We start from the raw sequence: 19065 nt of genomic DNA on the forward strand, positions 1-19065 counted from the left end.
TGTAGCAAAGCAGAATTAAATGGCACTAATTTCTGGACTCCCATTGCACATAGCAAGCATTGGAGGCTAAAAGGTTAGCGTGGTTTGGAGAGCCAGGAATGCAGCAAACAGAATTTCCACTGTCTTCACAAGAAGCACTGGTCAAGTGGGGTTTAGAGTTAATTTGGTTTCCACCCATTAAAATTATATGTTCCAAACATAAGAGTCATAAAATGCCTATAAAAGTGAGAGCACTTGCACACTGAATAACTTTGGAAATGGAGTTGGCTCACGGGTGAGGAGCAGCAGGCACAAGGGCAGCACAGGCAGTCTTCCTGACCGGTGGCACGAGGGCTGTTGGGTGAGCAGGGTCCCCCAAATTCACGCTTGCTGTACTATTTCACATTAGCTGAGCAAAGCAACACACAAAACAGGACAGAAACCATCACAAAAAGCAAGGGCGCTTGTCCTTCTTCACCAAGAATACCTGGTGATCAGAACAGTCCAGTTGTGGATTTGCATGTGCCTTATAAGATGTGCTGTAAATGCTATAAACGGCACACTAACTGCCACGTTCTTAAAAAGCAGGCTGCTACAACATGCCAAGGACTGTTTCTTCAGATGATGTAAATATGCTTAGCTTCATTGAGCCGTGGTAATTTACACCAGCTGAGGGATGGACCAAAGGCATTTAATAAGGCTGCAGTGTATTTAAGAACAAGCACAGATCAATAGTCCAACAAATATTCATTTCACATCACTACTTTTCAGAAGAGAGGTCAAGTGGATCCTTACACATTTTTTTTTTTCCTAAAATTTCAAGCAGAGTCTAGTGAAAGTCAGTAATTAAATCCCCTTTGAAGGAGGCACTGGCAACGAAGACTAGGCAAGAGTTGGTACTGGACAGAAGCAGTAGTTCTGGCTCACAGGTGGCATTAAGGGCTACGAGAGACCATGAGTTACCCCTCGAACTGTCTTCTGGGAAGCCTGGTTTCTCGTCAATGAAAGGCCAGTTGGAATGTATGTAACAAATGAACAGTCCGGTATGTTGGTCCCAAAATAACCCAAACTGAACTCTGGATATTCAGAAATCAGTACCTTTCTCTGGTTATTTTTCATTTTAATGTACATGACTTCAGTGAGCTTTGTAGTGGTATTGCTCTCTGCCTGGTTATAAGCAAGAAATATAAGCAGCGTCATAGGGAAAAATATTCTCATGAGATTTCCATCCTAATTATGCAAACCCAAGACAACCTTAAGATTTTAATGAGATTTCCAAGTGTATTGACATTTTCAAATACAACATGACAAACTTGACTTTGGGAAGGAATGCAGCGCTTACTGGGAAGAGAGCACACAGCCTACAACTGAGCAGTCATGCCAGACCTTGGGACAACTTGTATCAACAGTCAGCCTCATCAGAATGGCGCAAGGAATTCTATAATCACAACGCCTCCCTTAGTGAAAGAAAAAGAGAAGAAAGCGCATCGTACGTTGGATGCTAAAAATCAGGGGAGTCAGTGACGGTAATTTCCTGAAGCTATAGTGAACACGTGAGTGATAATTTTAGGTCAGGCTGTATTCCAAAATAAGGAAAATTATTTGTCTTCCAGGTTGATTTTAAATTAATATCACCACCAGACCACTCTGTTTTGCTGTATATTGGTCTGTTCTTTCCGTCCTTTTCAGAATAGAGCCCTGGCAGCAATCCTTACAGCTTACAGCAGTGAAAAAAAAGCCATAGGGCTTTAAATTTTTAAGTCGGTGTTTTGAAAATACTGCTGTATGTATTAGGCTTCTCCTGTTTTAGAGGCCCTTTCTTGGAGAGTCTTCCAACAGGAATATCATTTACATCAGCAAGGCTTTTTAGCAGTTTTTCTTTTTTCCTTTTTATAACCATGTTGCAGTAAGACATCAGTTTAGGCAGCCAGCTCTGCAATAAAACTGACAACAGGTTTATTCTCCTGCTCCTCATGGGACCGATAGGAATTTTAGAAAAGAAAGCAGGAGGGAAGGAACAGCAACAACATGTGTGTATGATCTGCTTTTTCCCAGCATACCGATTCTGCTGTTTTCAGAGTGATTCTCGTTTAAAAATCCAGTGTTTTTCTTATATTTCATTAGCTATTTTATTCATTTGGATTACTCTGCAGGGGCAATATATCTAGAGCAGAGGTATTAGGAGGTCCCATCAACTTCAAAACTGCCAGGATTTTACCTTTGGGGTCGTACTGTCCGTTGCCTTGTTCTTGTCACAACTGTGGAAACTACTGTGAAACACCAGTGCCCTGGAGCTCTTCTGCCAGAGGGAATTCCCACAAAAGCACTGAAAAGTTTAAAAAAAGAAAGGCAAACCAAACCTGATCTTTTCAGTTCATTGTGGAAGAGACTTTTATCTCAGAAGGATTTTATCTTGGAAGGAAATTGCTGAAACCTGGCCTGGCTGCTGTGCCTGAAGTCACACAATTTCAACCTCTGCTCCTGTCCCAGGAAAGAGCAGCGGCACTGGGAGCAAAGGCTTTTTTTTGCACTGGCTGCACAAAGGGTCACTTTTTGACCACGAAAGGGTGGTCTTCCCTTCCTCATCATCAGATAAATGACTGAAACTCCTGAGCATGTAGTGATGGTCTGGGTTTCCACTTAACCCTGTTTCATTCTCCAACAGATAATGGTGATAAAGCCAGTGAGCACAGTACCCACAAGGCTAGAAGATGAATCAACAGTCTAGGAAGGTCTCATGGCCATGCGTGGGCATTTGCCCCTACACTGCCTGGAGCCGGGGGGGGGGGGTTATATCTCACAGATTAGCTGGCTATGGTGCCGACCAGCATGCTTGGAATAGGGTAGGACATGCTGATAGATTAGAAATTCCATCTTGATTTAGCGCCTAGGACATAATTAAATCTTTAAAAAGATTAATCCATCTTTACTACCTAGCATTTATCATCTCTAAACGCTCATAGACTGAGTGTGTGTGTTGGGGGGGTACGCACACAGATATTTATTTAGAGAAAAACGCTATTTTATTAGTAGGAACAATTTTCAGGTTTGGCTAGGCTTGAAAAAGTTTGTAATCTCTTGCGCGATTCCATTTATTCCAGTTGCAAACAGACGTTATGCCCAGATGGTGGCGCCTACAAATCATGGATCACTTCTACATAATTATTAGGTAATTCATTCCTGGCAGGTTATACATTGTGGGCTTTACGGTTTATTGCAGAGGAAAATAGAAGTCTCATTGTGTTGCAACCCCTCAACCACCAAACCCCCCAGCATTGCAACTCCTACCTTCCTTTCTCCAGAAACCATTGACTGTATCACGGTAGTGTGTTAAATTAGCTTTTACAGCTACCTTCCATTTGGTGAGAAATAGTACCAGAATAAGTTATAAGAAAAGAAAATACAAAGGGTTTAGACTAAAGATTCTTCATCCCATGGGAAATGCATAATTCAAGGTATTTGTAAATGTGTTTGTGATGAGCTGAAAAGCTGAACTGGAACAAAATAAATAAACCCAAGAAACCAGACCTGAGAATCCCAATCTTTGATGGAAATCAGACAGGCAGGTTTAGATGTATTTTTGAGGGGATTGTAGGATTAGGGTCAGCACACTGAAAGACTGCCCTGGTCAGCGACAGCCTCACACCAAAATGAAGCTCTCTGAGTGTTTTGTGCCAGCCAGAGTGACTACCTTTTATACAGTACAGTTTATGTTTATTTGGGGGGTGGTGGGTGTGGGGTGGGAATAAAGCTATTGAGAAAATAACAGCGTGGAGGGAGAGAAGACTAATTAATTCTAAGCGAATCATAAATGTTTCAGGGATTCAGGGTCTGCACACAGGGTAAAAATAAAAGGCTTCAGACCTAGTGTTTGAAAAGCAGTTCAGTAAAGCACTTGAGTTTGGATGCTTATCTGGGACTGGCGTTTTCAGAAATAGGGTTCTCTCTGAAGATTATCTCAAATAGATGGGGATACCAGAACTTCCAACATGCAAAAAATTGGTGAGAAAATCCTGTTTCCTAATACGAAAATGTTTTATTTGAATTTTGTGATCATTGCTAATAGAGGTTCAGGTTTAACACACCATTTCCTCTAAATGTATGTGTTCAGATACCTAAATGTTAATTCTGACCTTTGTCTACTAAGTACATCTAATGTTCCTCACATATTTCAGTCACCTATAACAAATTACCCATTCCTTCCAATTCTCTATGTTCATTGTCCTTCTAAAGATGCCCAGAAGAGGGGGAAAAAAAAAAAAAAAAAAGCTGAGGAGCAGAGATACGCAAAATTGATTTCAGGTTTGGGAGCAATCCCACATTCTCTAGATTATTCCTTGCACGGAAAAAAAAGAAAAAAAAAACCAAAACCAAACAACAGAAAAATAAGAAAACACCCCAAACCCAAACTTCATAAGTTTTTTTTGGTAGGGAGGATTTTCCTAGCAGCTTTCATGTTTGGCATTTGCTGCCCCACAGAAGTATCACTTCTTCTAGGTCTAGTTCATAGGGAAAAGGGCTTGGCAGGGTTGAGCAATCACAAAATCCCGTGAAGCTCAAACATCCCAAGCCTTCAGCTAGAAACTCCGCAAAAAGGAACCAGTAACTATCCATTAAGTAAAACCCCTGGCAACAGCTGAACCTTTCACAGTCGTGCGTGGCGAAGAAAGTAAGGCACGCTGGTGCTCCCCACGCCCCTCGTCCTCCACGCCTTCTCGCAGCCTGCTCCGCACAGGGTGTTCGGGCTGCTGGGCTGTCTCACTTGTGAGGATGCTCCTTGCCTTCCTTTGGGACTGTGCCTCACGGGGCAGCCCCAGCTAAGCGTGAAAACCTCTGCACGAGCCCAAGGCCTCCCAGCTCCGTGCATAACAGCACAGCGTCCACATCTGCCCTGCTGCAACAGGCCATGCTGTGCGGGAAAGGCCATCGCGCTGGTACAGCTGCGCCTGGTATTTGTATTACAATATTGCAAACACTTAGCTATGAGTTATAGCTCCTCAGAGACCGGCTGACTGCAGGTAACATGCATAAAGTGAAGCAAATTCACACGTTCTTGTCCTCAGATGATTTCCAGTCTGAATTCTAAAGAATCTAATTTCTTTCTCAGCACAGCCGGTATCTGGTGGCTGTTAGAGCTTCACTCAGGCTGGGCAGCAAGGCAAGTATTTCCCAGCTTTGCTAGCTGGGTTGCAAATAGCATTCCTGCTAAATATGATTTCAGTTTCAAGATCTGGCGATTTGCTTCATATGCTTAACATCAAGAGTCTCAGACTATATGAAGACAATAGTTGATTTTGAGCAGTCGTAAACAACAAGAGAGACAGTGCAGAAAGATTCATTAGCAATGACAACAACAGGAGTATTTCCAGCTATCTTGTGTGACATTTGATTAAGTATTACAGACAACTTTGGTTAAAGAAACCCCTTGCTTAAAGATTAACATATTTTTATCTCAGCAGTGACAAATGTTGTACATATACCCTCATCTGTCTTGCAAAAAAGTCAATACATGTGCAGTGTGGGCTATGAGTGTCAGTCATTTTGGATGGGGTTCACATTTGCTAACGTACCACCGGCAAACTGAGCACCTGGAAGTACCGAGCAGGCTCTCCTAACTCTTGCTTTTCCAGGGGCATTTCAAGTGCCACGAGCATCGTTGCTGAGGATTAAAGACAAAACCGAAAAGCCACAAGGAGTGTACAGTTTAAAGCCACAATCCTGTAAATGCCTTAGTGTGAATTTCTTTTACTAACAAACACAGATGATAGATCTATTAAATAAGTTATTTTCTCCTCTTAAATGCTGAGAATAGTTTAGTCCCAAAATGGCATCTTTGACTTATTTAAGCATTTATCTCTTTCCATCTAAGCTTTGGGGATGCACTTTTTTTTAAGGAAAAAAAATAGATAGGCTATCTCAGCAACTAGAAAAATTACCATTTAGGTTTAAGATTAATTCCGAAAGACAAATTTAACCAAAGTGACTTAAGAGGTGGAATCAGAGGTCTGTTTGAAAGAGTATGATGAACATCTGAGAGCTGTGCTAAAGACTGCTTTTCATCAGCTCAGTGTGGATCCGAATTCCCTGGGCACTCCAAAAGAAAGATGATCTGTTTGATCAGCAAAAGAAATGGAGATGTCCTGCTTGTTATTTGTCAGTGTCTCTTGGATGACTTTTTAAAAAAAAAACCCACAACTAAATTATACTAAGGTTTTTAGCTGTCATAAAATTCATTAGGTTGGGGAAGATATGAGGGGATCATTAAGTCCATGCTGAAGCAGAGTTCAGAAGTTATTAGGACTGTTACTGGGAATGCTCAAACACTAGTCTCTTGTATCTAACTGACTGTTTTCATGAAAACATGCAGGAATTCAATTATCCTTTTCTTTTAGGACTTCTAACCTGTGACAGACTGAGTTGAAGTCTGTCAGTAGGCTCAGAAATTTCTAGTGAAAGAAAACCACACTCACAGACTAAGTCATCTGTAGAAATTAAGTAAGCATTTCTATAGAAAACCAGACTGTAAAATTCCCAGCATTTGGAAGAAGTGGTAAGACATTTTTTAGAGTCCAGCTAAAAAGTACTTAAAAGATTTCCAAAGACTTGGTTCCCAGTACTTTGTAATAGTCAGGCTTCTTTAGTCTTGTCACCAAAATCACTAGTCACTGAGAACACGAACGATATCTGGAGAGCTGAGTATTCCCTTTAGTTAATGCATTCATACTGCTGCTTCCAGCAGTGCTGATGGCAATGCATAAGCAAAGCAAGACTAGGAAACTCAGGTCTAAATATAAATATAAATATCTGCATTAATAGGGGGGGATACCTTTATTCTATTCTGCCTACACAGAAAATCAGCAATACTGGACTCTACAAGCCAGTCAGATACTGCAAGAAAATTACTGTACTGCCTTGCAGCAAACAAATACCTGAAGTGCTGTTACTGGGCACAAAGCCGTGACATAGCTTAACATCCCTTGGGTGGAATATTACTGAAATTAAAATAGGTGATATGAGTGAGATATTTAATTTTTCAAAAACGCTGACATTCCCCCAAATAATGAAACACATTTCAGGATATGTTAAGGTATATACAGAATCAAACACAGACATCAGGGTTAGCAAAACGAAAACATCTCTCTAACTCCCCAAACATGCTACAAGAGAGTACACGTTTATTTATACCCTGTTAGAGGCTCAAGCAAGAGATTCAGATTTTCTGGAATTTGTGATTTATTTGTGAACTGAAGGCTAATATATTCTTAAGAATAAGAAAAAAGAATCTCCAAACCCCTCAAGGTTTTATTTGATCTACAGTAATCCTGTTCTTACCAATCACTGTGTTCAAACAAACTTTAAACATCCCCCAAACAAACAAGCAGGCAACGCTCCCCCCTGCAACGAGCAAACTTTCCCTGCTTTTTAAAATCTGACAATAAAAGCAGCTTCAACTACAATGCATAGTAAGAGAGAGTATGTAGAGGACCAGGCATTTCCTATGATAGCCTCAGCAAACGGGAGCAGCCATCCCTGCAGCGATCCTCCAAAAACCTCTGGAGCAGAAGCATAGCAATTCTGTTATTAGAAGGTTTCTCAGCTGTAAGAGCTAAGAGGGACAACAGATGTATTTTTGCCCCAGACGGTTGCTCGGAGGAAATCTGTGAATTCAGAAACTAAGAACAAAAGGATAAAGTAGAAAGAAAAACCCCACAAAACAGAACAGTAAAATACAGATTGACTACCAGGAAAAACTTGCATAGGAAGAAGCTAGAATTCTGTAGGATGATCTGTGAAGAGGTCATTTTTGGTGTGAAAAATCTCACTGTTAGAGACACATAAAGCTGGAACTGGATGAGACGATGCCCTTGAAATTATAACTGTAGGAAAGGCTCATGCTTGTTTTTTTCTCAGCTGTGTTAGTGCCACTGAGGTAGGCTGCCACACAGGCAAGGATGATTTAAGTCTGCAAGAACAACTGAGACGATGATCCTTACATTTGCACGGTAACAATGCTAAAGCTTCAAGATTTCTCTCGTTCAGAAAACTCTTATTATTATCGGTAATGAAGTGTGAGCTAGAAAGAGCACAGCTTGACATTGAGATCCCAAGCTGAGCTTGTGGATGGGCGGGGGGGGGGGGAACCCCCTCTCCTTACACATAAACCAACAAAAAACTCCCCACTAAAAACTTCTGCAAGACATTAAACACAGAGGTGAACAATGGCATTTATTCAAAATCCCCTTTCCAAGGTGAACCGAGTATCAGCAGTCCAACAACAGCGGGAGCTCAGCAACGCTCATGAATAACTTCAGCTACTTGCGCAGCTGGAGCGATCGGCCTCGAGACTCGGACTGATGGACTTGAGGGGCACCCGGTCCCGCCTGCCACTGCTGCTGGGTGCGTGGAGGGGTCCTTTCGGGTGCCGAGCCGCAGTGGCAGACAGGATCGGGTGCCTGCACGCCAGCTATCCCACGTGTACGGCAGCCCTGCGGGCACCAACCATACAGACAGACCCACCGGAGGGGCTGCGCTGTGATGCTCGCCTACGGCATGGGGCAGGTACCTCCGTGGCAATGGCATCAGTCCCTGCCATCGGCACCCGCTGGCAGGAGAAGCACCATTTCAGAGTGAAATGGATGGGGAAATATCAGGAAAATTAGTTAAGTTTGCAGCAACGGACTGATTCTTTATGTGAGAGATGTTTCTCTTCTGGTAATAAAAGTCGCTCCTAAAGAATTCCACTCTTTTTTCAGTACAGCTGCTGCTTCTTAATGGGGCGACAGACTATGCTGTCTGTATTAGTCAGCAATAGATGTAAGAGAGTAGCTTTGCCTGGTGATGCCAAGCTTCAGTGTAATTTCTGCAGACATCCTCATCTGAAAACACCTCGGGTGACAGTTTGGCAGGCACACTGGCATTTCCAGCCGAGTCCCCGCTCCTCCTCATTGAACTTCAGCACTGCTAAAGTCACTAAATGAGACAGAAACCCCTCTGCAATAAGAAAGGTAGAAACCGAGTGAGGGCTAATCTTCGTCCTATGTCTAGATAAAGCAAATAAACTAAATGTGGAAGGGGAAAAGGAGATAGGGAGAGTGTGGCCAGAGGTCGCGTCTCCGGTCCATGGCAGGACACAACTTTTTGACACACTCTGCCCAGGACTGACGGGATGCTGGAGTCTGAGCTGCTTTTCCAGCCCTGCACGTGTCCTCGCTGCTGCTCTGGGGTGGTACCGGCAGCTCTGATGGTAACACCTCTGTTGGGCTGAGCCCTTGCCTCTATCTGCTCTGTCGTTCAGGTACCTCTCATCGGCATCGCATCTGCTAAACTCAAAGGAGAGGGAGCACACTGTTCTCACACATTTCTGTGAGCGTTTCTTTCTTGGCCTCATCAGTGCACAGACACTGCAGCATGGATTTTGCTTTGGAGACCTGACAGGCCAAGTCAGGCCTCTTTCTAATCTCACTATTCCCCTTGAAAAGCAAATGCATTTCTTTTGAGACCACAGAGAACACTCGTTCCAGCCTCTTGGCTTTCACTTGCTGCAGATACTTTGAAAGACTAACTCCTGTTAATTAGAAAAAGATAAACAAACTCAAACCTTGCAAGTGCAGGTCTTGCACTGGCTGGTTCCAAAGGGGAAGAGGCTTTGGAAGTTGGTTTACCAGACACGTTTCTGAACCGTTGCTTGAATTAAAACAGACCCCATTTATTTTACATGCCTTCTGAAAGCTGTGTTTCCAGTGAAAAGAATGTAACATATTGATAACAGCATGCTCTGCCACAGGAAAGAATCGAGACTCACCCACGCGTTGCCTTGAAAACAAACAACCCCTAAACAATTGATCAGTCACTGCTAGCATAGAGACAGTCTATTATGGATAAAAATACAGGTGGAAAAAATTCATCAGGGATATGCACATACCTTTATTTAAATTCCAGCAAAGTAAAGCAAGCTTTGCTCCTATAAACAGGAGCAGTGGATTATGGATGCATTTCTCTCAAGTCTTGGCAGAGAGGGAACACATTTCCAGGCTGGGGGAACCAGAAAACTGATTTGCCTGCCAAGGCTGGGATTTCTGAGATGGCTTAACCTGACTGCCAGGAAAGGTGGAAGTGCATCAGAGACTACTGTATAAATTCTTGCTTTGGCTCACTGTGTGTAATCTGAACACGGCCCCACAGCTGAGCTCTTTATCCAAGCGCCCCGGCAGCCCTGCAACACCTCTGCCGAAATATCAGCACCCGCGAGGAAGCCGTGAAGCACGGTGTCAATTGCACAACAAGCCACGGTTAGCCTCAGAAACTCTCACTGGATAGGTGAAATGTTTAATTAATTTAAAAAAAAAAAGGCTGACAGAGCAGTCTACCGAAAAGACACTAGGAAGGATGAAAGACCATCTGCGTACATGGGGGCTGTTTTTGTGGGCATATATATGTGTGCATGTGTGAAAGAGAGAGAGCGAGAGCAAGACCACTTCAGCTCCTTGCCTCAGTTTCCACTAATTTTTTCCCCACCCTTTGCTGTAACTGCCCATGTGGATGATGTACTTCTCAAAGGAAAGGCTGACACTTGTGCGTGACGTGCTATGCCTGACTCAATATTGTCCTAATGAAGAAAGGTATTAGCCAGACTTTTAAAACCAGAGCTAAGAAAAATGCAAGTTGAGAGTGGCCACAATGTCTTTTGTTTTTGTTATTTTAACTTCCTTTTTCTGCTGTGGGCATACAATACAATGTCCAATTTTAGTTTAGCCTGTCCACTGCTCACCTTCATTTTTACATCATTGCTTTGGGAATCTTCAGGGCTTTCTCAGCGGAACTATATACTTCAAACAGCAAAACCAGACCATGGCTGGAGAGCTCTGCCACTTTCTAACTGACATTTCAGCCCAGGAGAGAAAATGCGACAAAGTATCTCAAATAGAAAGGAACAATGACAAGAATTCACTCATTTCCTTGCAATAGAAAGGGGGAAAATAGAGAACTTGAATTTTGAAAATTCAGGTAAACAACAATAACTAAAAGCACTAAATATGATTCCTCTTTAAACTTAGGAAAACGAAAGAAAAATTTCAGCATTTTGACTTTACTTCTCAATCACGGCCATGCAGACAGAGTTACCCATGTGTGCTGGGCTGACCTTGGCCAGTTGCCAGACACTCACCCAGCTGCTCTCCTATCCCCTCCCCTCCTCAATAGCAGATTTTGTAGTCCGTCTATGGAACAAACTGTTTAGATAGCCTGTAATGCCTAGTAGTATCCAAATTACATACTGTGTGAAAGACTCTTATGTAGTGGCAGAAGAATGAGGTTACCATAAAACATCATCTGTACATATATGGTCAAAAATCCTTCCCTATACATAGTCTGGGTGATATAACGCTAAGTTCTGCAAAACCAATTCCCCTGTGAACAATATGGTGGTCTTGCATTGGAGATTGAGCTTGAAGCAGAGTTATTTCATACATCAAATCTCTGTAGATAGAAATTATTGAAGTTACATAGCAGCGAGAACATCTTCAGTGTTGAGGACAATAAGAAAGAGCTACCTTAAATTTTTCTACTGGGAAAGCCATTAACACGAGTGGAGTGGGTTCTCCTGTATCACTAAATTATTTGGAGTTGAATTTTTTTTTTTAAAGAGCAGTAAATCAATATAAAACAAGACTATGCCTATAAATGGAACAAAAAGAAATTTATCACCTTGTATTCAATCAGGAGAAGAAACCACACAGTCTGCCAATTTTTTATCCTTACTACTTTCAGTCCTGGAGTTTTTTTCCAGCAACATCAACGTCATCGAACAATATATGGCATTAGCTGGTGAATGCTTATACTTCAGTGTGGGCAGATGATATATCTCAGCTTTCCTTGCGAGAACTCCATTCCGTCTCCACCTCTGCAATATCAGAAACATGAAAGTCCCAAAAGTTATTGCATTAAAAGTTAATATAAGGAAAATCAGGTTATTCACTTTAACTGAGAGAGCAGGGTCCCTGATGAGAAATCACAAGTCAGCAACTTCTGGGATGACTTCCAAAGGCACAAATAGGTGCTAGAGCTCGTAACCATGCAAAGTCAAAGGTAGTCAATAGCTTGATTGCACCACTCTATTTAAATAGTGACAGTCCCACTAATCTGAATTACCACTCAGATCTGGAGAAGCTGGCAGCCATTTTCACTCCCCAGTATCTCTACCATCATCTCTTCCTCCAAATATATGACTACTGTATAAGTAAGTCATCAGTTTTATAGATACATGGATACGCTATAGCTTCTCCTGGTCTTGAAGAACAAGTTGTTCCTTCAGTGGGGGAAACCACAAGGTGCTGCAGGCAGCGTGCGTTGCAGTCACTACACCGTGTGAAAGCCAACCTTGGGCAGTCACACTGGGAAGGTGGGTCATGGCGACACAGAGTTGTGAACACTGCTAGTCCATCCCTTGAGGATACACAGGGACTGCAAGGATACCTTTGCTGTTATTTGCATGCACACCTTAATCATGACATGCTTGATACAGGGGCATCATTTGGTGCCTTTTGTCCTCGGTGCAGAGCTCTTTGGAAAAACTCTTATGTTCATTGTTTGAAGACAGGATTTTAAAACAATGGATGGGAAAAACAAAGAAAACCCACCATAAAATAAGAATAAAAAGCCCCTGCTCCCTGCCAAATCTGCCATGCCTGGCTAACAGCGAGGTCATCCTTTGTTTTGGTTCAGACAAATGCTTTTCCGAAAGCTATACTTTACACAAAGAGATTTCATTCAAATATGCAATTAAATATTGCTTTCCTGAACAGAAGTGGCCACACAGAGCATGATGTCAACACATCCCTGCAAGATTTCTCCAAGAGTTCAGCAGAATAATTAGCTTTGGTACCGTTGCACAGTAGTTTTTATTTATCAGAGTTTTATCTTGCCTTCTCTCAGTGGTGAGTCTAAGAGAAATTCTGAACATTTGCCTCATGGGTCTAATCATCTTATTGACGCTCAAAGCATTTAAATGTGATCTGCAGCCCCTTCACTCTTTGACATTCCAGTTCTTAAAAAAAGCCAGATATTTTGGCAGGTGCTTAGCGCAGACTTGTTCTTTAGGCTATAAGGCTTTTGCCTGTCTAATTAGCTGTGGCAAAAAGCTGAGAATGTTGACAATCTGGGGATGTGAGGTAATAAAAAATAGATTATTTACCAGCAGCAAATTAAGCCCTCTAAGAACCGGTGCGATGAGTTGTGCCCCTCTGACAATTCCCTGTAGCAGATAGATACTACTGTCTCCATCTGTCTATCTTGTGCACAGTGTACCTGACGGCATGTTTCTAATCTATTTTCCCATGCAAAAGAATTGATCCACCAAAGCCTTCAGAGACTAAAGAAAGTAACCTTTCTGGTGACAGGAAGCAAAATCTGCGTGCTTCCAAAGATGATTTTCCCAGTTTCCTTTGGGGCAGTGCAAATAATTGGCCAACGTCACCAACCGCTGTTCGCTACTGGAGATGCAGGGTAGTTGCGCCTTCTTGTTTGGACTGGCAGACGAAGGCATGGAGGAAAAGGCAACTATGAATTATGGATGAGGTCCTGCTCTTCAGAAGCAAGCAGCTCCATTACTCAATATGCTGTCTGCTCTGCTCCGTGGCAGCTTTTGTCTGGCTCCGGCTGCGAGGAAGCCAATGCTGCCGTGGGGCCAGGGGAACAAACAGCAGTCTAAACTTGCAGAAAGACAGAAAAGCCCATATCAAAAAAGTTAGGAATGGAGGTGACGTGACTTCTTGCCTAGACACGTGGTGAGCAATGCAGAGAGGCATGCAGGTGCTACAGAAGATTTTTCCCCTTTTTTAAAACCAGTCTCAGAAGAAGGCTAATAAAAACAATGGGCTAAAATCCATGGCTCATTAGGGTACTTACTTTTATTTCCCTCAGCCAGTTTACCCCAACTGACAATCTGTTGTGGCTTCACTCCTTTTTTAGGCCACACTACTTTTCAAATTCCTCTCCCAAAATGTATTTTAAAGAATGTAGTTTTGGAATGCTTTTTGGTTTATTCAAACTAGGGATTCTTGCAGCATATACTATCCTCTCATCCATATTTCTTTAGAAATGGATTAGCCACACTTTCCCATATGTTTTCCCCACTACCTGGTTAGCACAAGGTGTTAGACAAACTTTCAGGTCCTGTAAGCCAGTGCAATAGTCTGTTGACAAAGGAATGGCAACAAAACTTCTCTGGGTTACAATACTCGGTATCATACTATTGCTTACTCCAGAAAATGCTGTAAAGACCATCTTTGGATCTAATGCCTGGTCATGGATTGCAGGTTATGTGCTGCAACGAATCCCAAAAGTGCAATTCTTTGTCAATGTGCTGTTATTATAAGAATACTATTCTTTTTCTTAGAGAATTTGTTAATGAATATGGATGGAGTAAATGACGTTGTAAAGCTCATACGCTTGATTTTTACAGGAATCAGAGATGACAGCGGACCTTCCCTTTGGAGTGGTCACACCAATGATAATATAGCACCTCAATAAAGGTTATATGTATATGGATATTTTTCTCAGCAAAGACTGCAAATTGTGTAGCATTTTCAGATATACCAACTCCCTCATGTTTTGGCTTGTCTCATCATCTACAAAAGCTAAATATGCTGTCAAGGTTTATTGAGAAGATCGCAAAGCAATATTTATTTTATAACAGTTAGGGATGTCTGAATGAGTTGAACAAACCGACACAGACAAGTTAAAAGCTCTTTCACACATCTGTGCTAAATTCCAACAGAATTTTCTCCAAGAGTTGGTCTAAAAGTTGTTCAGCTAAATCCTTACAGAGATGGACAAGAAAGCAAACTGCAGTTTCTCCCATCCATGTAAAAGGCTAGAAGTATCAGAAATCTCATGAGTGTGATTATTGCCAAGAGGCTGTCAGTTCAATTTGAGAGATCAAAGATGATAGAGAAACATTCTGTAACTCTGGTTTTTAAGCAATGTGTAAGGAATAAGGAACAGGTAGATATAATTTAGCTTAGCAGGTTTCAGAAAAGGATTGAACGTATCTGTGGAACAGAACATCTAGAATAATAAATAAGACTGCTTAGAAAAAGCCCATGAGTGGACTGTGGGCACAAAGCCCACATAAATTAATGCAAGACTTTCTATTGACTTCTGTAAGCTTTGAGTTGGGTGCTAATGGATATCAATTAAGATGATGCTTTCTTTATAGATAGGTTATCCATAATTCCCTGCTAGTAGAGGTTGCTACACATCAAATCACTTTGTCCTTTTTAGCAAAGGACCTCATGAGAGACATATCTTGACCTGCTGAACTTTGAACAGAAAGAAACAAATGCTATTCAATAATATATGGTATTTTGTAAGATATTTGCTGAAATAAATTTCACTGAATCCACTGTCTTACTGGTGATCACAGCTGGTAGTAACCGTTAAAAGCACAGAGAACGAGTAAGCACACAAATTCCAGCTTGATTTTCAGCTTTTCCTTCCTGAAAATACTAGAAAAGACTCGAAAAGCTAACTTTCCAATAATACAATTAATTTGAAAGGAACTTAAGGAGCTGTCTGTGTGTCACAAGGCTTTTAAAACAGATACTGACAATGAACTTGGCAGCTTTTTAGAAAGCTTCAACATAGTGAAAGAAAAAAAAGAAATTAAAAGAACCCTCTCCCTATGTGCAATTTAGTAAGAGAAAGAAAGTGTCCTCCATTATATCTCTTTCTCCTTCCAATATCCAACACTACGTTACACTGCACTGAAGAAGCCAAATACTGAAGCAAATTAACTGTCAAGGGGATTTTATCAATAAATAACGGAATTCAATTTTCAAGAAGGGCCAAGGCTGGTACATTTTCCCCTACAATTGAAACGGTGTCTTGTTCAGTGCATTTTAACTGCTACTGCATGCTACTGCATCACCAAACCTTGATAGGGGAGGGAAAAATTTGGGGTGTGGAACCAATTTGTAACTAAGAAAAAAAAAAGAAGAAAAAGGAAAGAAGTTGTATTTTTATACTGGCTTCTTATAGTTACACTGCGTGTGTTCACCTGTTCCTAATAACTTCGGAAGCTATTGACTGATCTGATCCATATTTGAGAGGTGCAAAGCTACCAAATCAAGTCTACTTAATCTGCAGCTACAGAAAACTTCACTGAGGAAAGAGATCTTGCTAAGGGGAAAACTACAGCATGACGCACCATTTGCTAGACAGAGAGAGTTCATACACAAGGGGAAGGCGTAGAGGGTGGGCAGAAAGGAGAGATGCCAACCCTAAGTGCAATAAAAACTTGAGAAGAAGCTTACTTCATCCTGGACACCAGGGAATCCAACCAACGAGATATAAATCTATTGAAAAGCAGGCTTCATTAGTTGCACTGCTCATGGAGCTGCATGTTTACAATTTGGAAGGAAATGGTCTGAAACTGAAATGTCAAAGCAAAAAAATGATGGTTTAATGCAGGGTTTATAATGGTTTTATAATAAAAATACAGCTTCTTAAAGGTCCTGGATACAATTACAGCCATCATGCATTTAATGCAGGAGGTATTCACTAAGCAGGATACACAAAGCAACCAAACAAAAGGGTACCTCCTTTTAAATTGCAGCAGGGGTGGTCAAGTTTACCTGTGGGGTAAAACTCCTGTCTGGAGGGGACTGCCTGGGCTGGCAGTGAAGGTGCAGCACAGATGCTTCAGAAAAGCTCAGAGCAGCGTCGGGGATGTCACAGGCAGGGCTGAGCTCGTGTTGAGGCAGGGGACTTCGAGTCCAGCCAAAGGAAGCAGGAATATCTTCATTATCAAGTCTCTTCTCTCATTTAAGCAAATTCAAAACAGTTTTGCCTGTCTCCAATATGTTGCCTGGTCATTTCACCGGGAGCCTTTCCTATCTGCTTTACAAGAGGCGGTGAGTAAGAAAGTAGCTCCTGAAGAGTGATTTGTGACTCAACAGGATCTAAAAGGTGGTCTCTATAAGAAGCTTATACTTCCACTTCTGCAGAACACTACCTGCCCAGACAAACCACCAGATTACAGACTACACCGGGGACTCTCTGTATATCAAAAAGTGAAACACATTGGTGGAGGTTTTTGGGTGGTGGTGCCCTGGAAGAGGCACTGAATCCTGGTGACTTTGTGCTACGAGGCCCATCGCTACTCCTTTTTTTTTTTTTTTCCTTTCTTTTTTAATTTTGTAATTCCCTGGTAGTTGTTTAATCTGGCTGATGGCCTTCATTCCATTTAGCATGAACAGTTTTGGACACAGTCTTTCCAGGTGCTTTGTGTATTTGTGTACTGGATCCACGCACACAACAATTACACTCACGTTCTTATTTTTGTAGTGGTGTTTTCCTGTCCACTTGCCAAGGGTGGGCTGTGCCGGCACAATATCATCAGTAGGTGTGCCACTTCTGGCATGTGCCCTGTGGAAATAAAGACACCCTTTGAAACTAAAGGAAGACAAAATCATTCAGACTAAGTTTTCAGCTAGTCTCAGATACTCACTGCAGCCGCATTCATTAATATGAAAAGCGATCGCTTTCGATATACATAAAGCATCTTAAAAAAGGTTGGACACTTACATAATTAACATTAAAGACATTAGAATTGAAATGCTAATGCTTACACTAAAAGCCAAAATCAGAAAAAAAGAAAAAAATATCTCAACTAATTTAGGATGCTTCAAGGCTCAAGCTCTATAAGCACAAACAATTTCTAGCAAATGTGAAATGTTTTCTTTTCTGCACAGGTTTTTCCAAAATGGTTTCTAAAGTCTTTTCCAACCGTTAGTATGGGCCAGTGTCACAGACACCATTTTTGAACCAAACAGGCCACTGACATAATACAGTAAGGCTACTCTGACCTAAAAAAAATTCTGAATTTCTAATGGCACACAGCTCCCCACCAGTCATCTCTTACAAATTGAACATTTGCAACAAATTCCCCATACAGCCATCAGTTACGGTGCAGAGGACAGTTCCCTATAACATATCTGTTTTCTGGAGCTTGTATTGTACAGGCAGAGTAGAAAGCAAGGCTCATGTGGAAAAGTAATGCCTCATTTCTTGCCTTGGACTACGAGACAGGGTAGAAAACACACTGTTTTAAAAGGGTCAGAAGGAGCGATAGGCCTTTGGCTCCTAAGGCACGCAAACAACTTGCACACCCCCCCGCCTTGGCTTTGGCGTGTTTAAGCGGATTCCCGTCCCGGTGTTCGCGAGCACTGCTCGCCGGTACCAAGCAAGGCAGTGAGCTCCGAGCTCACTGCAGCTTCTTGGGGGATCCGAGATGAACCCGTCCTGTTTGCAGACTTGACTGCAGTCATACCTTCCTTGCCGTTGCAGTTGGCGCAATGTGCTTTGGCACATAAACATCAACAGGTGCGATGCAGCAAGGAGCCCCGTGTAGCACAGCGTGGCATGAATTAGTATCCTATTTCAGGCAGGAAAGGGATTAAGAAAGAGGCAGAAGAACAGCTGATAATGACAGTAACTAAATTAGTCAGCAGGAGATGAAGCTGCCACCCTAAATCTTGGGAACCTTTTTCACTCTCCCACGTGCTTAGATACGGGAGAACACCTGAAGTCAGCTTCGCATGGGGCAGGGAAGATTTTAAAGCACTTTTGAGCAGCGCTGTTCAGCCAGTGAGACGCTACAAACAGCAAATGCAATGCATAGCATTCCCCTTTTTCCACTCCTTTTCCTCTTCCCCCTTTTGGGAAACATTAAGTGGCAGCACAAAGAATTTCTAAGCAACTGAAGAGAAGCACTGGTTAAAGAACAACTACAAAAAACACTGAGACTTACTGCTCAAAAGGATTTTGAAAGAAAGATCCTTAATTTGAATGGAAAATGGCTGTAAATCCTTTAAGCTGCTTTGAAAATCTCAGTCTCCATGATATGGTTTACATCTAAGATAACTGTGTTATTCTGAAAACAGACAGAACACAAACTTACCTAAAAGAAAGAGGGGTAGAAAAAGCCAGAATTCTCCTGTAGTTTGTTTGTTTGTGCTTTTTTTTTTAAAGAGTCAATTTATTTAGAGGGCAAGTTGAAAATCTGAGCCTGGGCTTTCAGGATGGGAA

The 19065-nt window shown here is 41.9% G+C and overlaps 1 long non-coding RNA gene across 1 annotated transcript in view; it reads right to left on the reverse strand.

The window, feature by feature from the left end:
- The window catches only part of LOC115336048, a 35574-nt gene extending 24746 nt beyond the window's left edge, over positions 1–10828 (reverse strand). The window contains exon 1 of the long non-coding RNA XR_003921600.1: positions 10748–10828. This is a non-coding gene — a long non-coding RNA (uncharacterized LOC115336048). The remainder of the gene's footprint in view (positions 1–10747) is intronic.
- Positions 10829–19065: the final 8237 nt, after the last annotated feature.

This window comes from Aquila chrysaetos, chromosome 25, assembly GCF_900496995.4.
Source record: "Aquila chrysaetos chrysaetos chromosome 25, bAquChr1.4, whole genome shotgun sequence".
Lineage (NCBI taxonomy): Eukaryota > Metazoa > Chordata > Aves > Accipitriformes > Accipitridae > Aquila > Aquila chrysaetos.